The following is a 5,789-nucleotide window of genomic DNA, read 5'->3' as shown; positions in this document are numbered from 1 at the left end:
CATTAGTCGTGTTCATTTTAACATGTATTCGCTCGGAGTACATGGACACTTTTGAATATTGCATGAATTAATTTCAAACTTTTAGTGCACGTTTAAAGTTTAATAATCATTTACATTTACAAGTCAGCATGAGATCAATGTACTTTCTTAATGCATGCTCCTGTTGCCGGTCATGAGTGCACAAGAGTCCAAATAAAAAATCATTTCCGCCTCTGAAACGACTTTCCTTTTGCATCTGATTCCATCGAGCCATTTTATTTCACTCCAGAGACTTTTTCACCATCCTAAATCATTTCCTCATATAAGGGCTTGCTTCAGCCCTTTTTATGCCCAAGGGTTCGAACCAAGTGTGCCGCACAAGCCCTCAAAAGTGAAGCCAAAACGTCTAGATCGCCCCCCGGTGGCTGGTCCTAGTATAGGTCATAAACCCCGCCTCCCCATGTTATTCAACGGGACGTGAGACCAACTAAACAATTAAATTACACTTCACATATCTTTTTCCCAAAGATAGTTTCTGTCATTTACTGTCGTTTCTATCACGTTGATGTCATTTCAAGTGTTTGTTTTCAAAATAAGTTTGTTTTTAGTTATTTGATGCTATAAAAACGCTGCTGTGACATCATGATTGACAGCTGTGATTGACAGGTTCTCTGAGTGAAGTAGTCACTGAAGCACCAACAGACTTTTTTTCGGGATCTTCGGAGGACTGAGGAGATTGGAGCTTTAAATGTAATATCTAAATTTCTATAATTAATTATTTCACACCGTCATAAGTCAAAGGTGCAGGGGCGTGTCATGTCTGATGCAGGTCGTACGGTCTTTATCCATAGACTGTAAAAAAGATGGACGACGCCCCTTCGCTCTTTTCCATTGGTGAGAACTGAAGCCGCCAGTGTCCCGATATGGCGCTGACATCTTGGGACTTGAGTCTGCGCAGTTGCGATTTCGGGACCAGACCTGCGCAGTAGTGAGCAGGAAGTAAAGCCGTGAAATCAAGGCCTCATTCTCGCTGAATCAATCGCAAGCACACGCCCCTTTTGACTTATGACGGTGTGAAATAATTAATTATAGAAATTTTGATATTACATTTAAATCTCCAATCTCCTCAGTCCTCCAAGATCCCAAAAAGTCAGTTGGTGCTTCAGTGACTACTTGCCAGTGAACCTGTCAATCACAGCTGTCAATCATGATGTCACAGCAGCGTTTTATAGCATCAAATAACTAAAAACAAACTTATTTTGAAAACAAACACTTGAAATGACATCAACGTGATAGAAACGACAGTAAATGACAGAAACTATCTTTGGAAAAAAGATATGTGAAGTGTAATTTAATTGTTTAGTTGGTCTCACGTCCCGTTGAATAACATGGGGAGGCGGGGCTTATGACCTATACTAGGACCAGCCACCGGGGGGCGATCGAGACGTTTTGGCTTCACTTTTGAGGGCTTGTGCGGCACACTTGGCTCGAACAGACGAAGATTTCAACGTTTTGTGATATGAAGGTCTCATTAAAACTGAATTGGACACTTTTTCACCAGGTCTTCATCATTTCCTTTGTGCTTTTTATTTAAAAGACAAACATGTGATGCATGTTGCTCATTGTTAGCAAATTACAACAATTAGTGAGAGTGGGAAAAACATCTTATAGTGCTCAAGGCGCCCGACGTTGAAGAAACGCAAATATGTCACATTACAGGAGTAAAATGGGTTGCAAACAGCGTTTCATGTTGACTTTAAAGGAGGGAAATCAATAATCCGACCAAGAAAGTAATTTCATGGTTAAGTGGTGTGCTTTGATCAATGCATGAAGCATGCACACATGACTTGACTGTTTTTACTTGAGATATCTGAGCTCATAAACAGCAGGTTTTCCTTAAACAATGGCCAGTGTGTTCGCTCACAGCCCAGAATGTTTCGGGGACAAACATGCGAGACGTGCAGCACACACGCCTGTAGACACACACCGCTGCGCTGCTGCGAGTAGAAACGCATGAACGCGGAGTGGGGGTGGACGCAGCTGTGCTGCTGGGATAGAAAATAAGACCCACATTCTTTGTCCTTGAGCTGAGCAGCTCCCTTCACACACAAACAAGCCAAAATAGAAACCACCCAATCAAACCTCTCGAAAGTAGCATTTTTAAAATAACGTTTAGGGAGAACGTTTATCGGAAACAAAAGCTGCATGATGTTGACACTCGAGGGACACTTTGAAAGGACACACACAGCTGATGTAATGAGACACTTGTTCCTCGGAGATGCTCGTGGATCATCGTCTGTGGATAAACAATAGTGCTTGATGAAGGACTGAACGTTCTGTTCTAGATGAGATGTTGATTGTCCATTCAGGATCCCACAAAAGGGCGTTTCTAACCCTATACATGTGGGCTGCCGGGTCCTAATGCCAGGGACGGGGATCATTTATGTGTAAATCTCATGAAACACAAGTTCAGGTCACATTTCACCACTAAATAAAGAAAGATTTGTATTTATTTTCATGTCAATTACACTCACAAATGTACACATTTCGATTTCATAAGAACATTTCATTTAGATATTTTTTCTAAAAAAAAAATTTAATTTTTTTTTTTATTAATTTAGTTTGATTAAAAATACACAATTCAATTGAATTAAATTTGGTTTTAAAATGTAACTACAAAAATCTTAAAAATGGGCTGATACACAGACAGACAGATAGATGATGGATGGACAGACAGACAGATGATGGACAGAGACAGATAGTTGATGGACGGACAGACAGACAGATAGATGATGGACGGACAGACAGATAGATGGACAGACAGATAGATGATGGACAGACAGATAGTTGATGGACAGACAGATAGATGATGGACGGACAGACAGATAGATGATGGACAGACAGATAGATGATGGACAGACAGACAGATAGTTGATGGACGGACAGACAGACAGATGGACAGACAGATAGATGATGGACAGACAGATAGATGATGGACGACAGACAGATGGACAGACAGATAGATGATGGACAGACAGACAGATAGTTGATGGACGGACAGACAGACAGATGGACAGACAGATAGATGATGGACGGACAGACAGACAGATGGACAGACAGATAGTTGATGGACAGACAGATAGATGATGGACGGACAGACAGATAGATGATGGACAGACAGACAGATGGACAGACAGATAGTTGATGGACAGACAGATAGATGATGGACGGACAGACAGATAGATGATGGACAGACAGACAGATAGTTGATGGACGGACAGACAGACAGATGGACAGACAGATAGATGATGGACAGACAGATAGTTGATGGACAGACAGATAGATGATGGACAGACAGACAGATAGATGATGGACAGACAGATAGATGATGGACAGACAGACAGATAGTTGATGGACAGACAGACAGATAGATGATGGACAGACATATAGATGATGGACAGACAGACAGATAGATAGATGATGGACAGACAGACAGATAGTTGATGGACAGACAGATAGATGATGGACAGACAGATAGTTGATGGACGGACAGATGGACAGACAGATAGATGATGGACAGACAGATAGTTGATGGACAGACAGATAGATGATGGACAGACAGATAGATGATGGACAGACAGACAGATAGTTGATGGACAGACAGACAGATAGATGATGGACAGACAGATGATGGACAGACAGACAGATAGTTGATGGACAGACAGACAGATAGATGATGGACAGACAGACAGATGATGGACAGACAGACAGATAGTTGATGGACAGACAGATAGATGATGGACAGACAGACAGACAGATAGATGATGGACAGACAGACATATAGATGATGGACAGACAGACAGATGATGGACAGACAGACAGATAGTTGATGGACAGACAGACAGACAGATGATGGACAGACAGACAGATAGTTGATGGACAGACAGACAGACAGATGATGGACAGACAGACAGATAGTTGATGGACAGACAGACAGATAGATGATGGACAGACAGATAGTTGATGGACAGAGAGACAGACAGATAGATGATGGACAGACAGACAGATGATGGACAGACAGACAGATAGTTGATGGACAGACAGACAGACAGATGATGGACAGATGATGGACAGACAGATAGTTGATGGACAGACAGACAGAGAGACAGACAGACAGATAGTTGATGGACAGACAGACAGATGATGGACAGACAGACAGATAGTTGATGGACAGACAGACAGATAGTTGATGGACAGACAGACAGATAGATGATGGACAGACAGATAGTTGATGGACAGACAGACAGAGAGACAGACAGATAGATGATGGACAGACAGATAGATGATGGACAGACAGACAGATGGACAGACAGATAGTTGATGGACAGACAGATAGATGATGGACGGACAGACAGATAGATGATGGACAGACAGACAGACAGATGGACAGACAGATAGTTGATGGACAGACAGATAGATGATGGACAGACAGATAGATGATGGACAGACAGACAGATAGTTGATGGACGCACAGACAGACAGATGGACAGACAGATAGATGATGGACAGACAGATAGTTGATGGACAGACAGATAGATGATGGACAGACAGACAGATAGATGATGGACAGACAGATAGATGATGGACAGACAGACAGATAGTTGATGGACAGACAGACAGATAGATGATGGACAGACATATAGATGATGGACAGACAGACAGATAGATAGATGATGGACAGACAGATAGATGATGGACAGACAGATAGATGATGGACAGACAGACAGATAGATGATGGACAGACAGATGATGGACAGACAGACAGATAGTTGATGGACAGACAGACAGATAGATGATGGACAGACAGACAGATGATGGACAGACAGACAGATAGTTGATGGACAGACAGATAGATGATGGACAGACAGACAGACAGATAGATGATGGACAGACAGACATATAGATGATGGACAGACAGACAGATGATGGACAGACAGACAGATAGTTGATGGACAGACAGACATACAGATGATGGACAGACAGACAGATAGTTGATGGACAGACAGACAGACTGATGATGGACAGACAGACAGATAGTTGATGGACAGACAGACAGATAGATGATGGACAGACAGATAGTTGATGGACAGACAGACAGAGAGACAGACAGATAGATGATGGACAGACAGACAGATGATGGACAGACAGACAGATAGTTGATGGACAGACAGACAGACAGATGATGGACAGATGATGGACAGACAGATAGTTGATGGACAGACAGACAGAGAGACAGACAGACAGATAGTTGATGGACAGACAGACAGATGATGGACAGACAGACAGATAGTTGATGGACAGACAGACAGATAGTTGATGGACAGACAGACAGATAGATGATGGACAGACAGATAGTTGATGGACAGACAGACAGAGAGACAGACAGACAGATAGATGATGGACAGACAGACAGATAGTTGATGGACAGACAGACAGACAGATGATGGACAGACAGACAGAGAGACAGACAGACAGATAGTTGATGGACAGACAGACAGATAGTTGATGGACAGACAGACAGATAGTTGATGGACAGACAGACAGAGAGACAGACAGACAGATAGTTGATGGACAGACAGACAGATAGTTGATGGACAGACAGACAGATAGATGATGGACAGACAGATAGTTGATGGACAGACAGACAGAGAGACAGACAGACAGATAGTTGATGGACAGACAGACAGATAGGCTAATTATCATAGCTGTAATGCATCATCACATACTTTGTATAAAAAAAATTGTTAATT

General features: G+C 42.3%; 1 protein-coding gene across 1 annotated transcript in view; it reads right to left on the bottom strand.

Moving 5' to 3' along the window:
- The window catches only part of LOC127633615 (paladin-like), a 319,141-nt gene that overhangs the window by 233,209 nt on the left and 80,143 nt on the right, over positions 1-5,789 (bottom strand). The window lies entirely within an intron of this gene.

This window comes from Xyrauchen texanus, chromosome 40 (assembly GCF_025860055.1).
Source record: "Xyrauchen texanus isolate HMW12.3.18 chromosome 40, RBS_HiC_50CHRs, whole genome shotgun sequence".
NCBI lineage: Eukaryota > Metazoa > Chordata > Actinopteri > Cypriniformes > Catostomidae > Xyrauchen > Xyrauchen texanus.
This window is presented reverse-complemented; position numbering and strand designations above follow the sequence as displayed.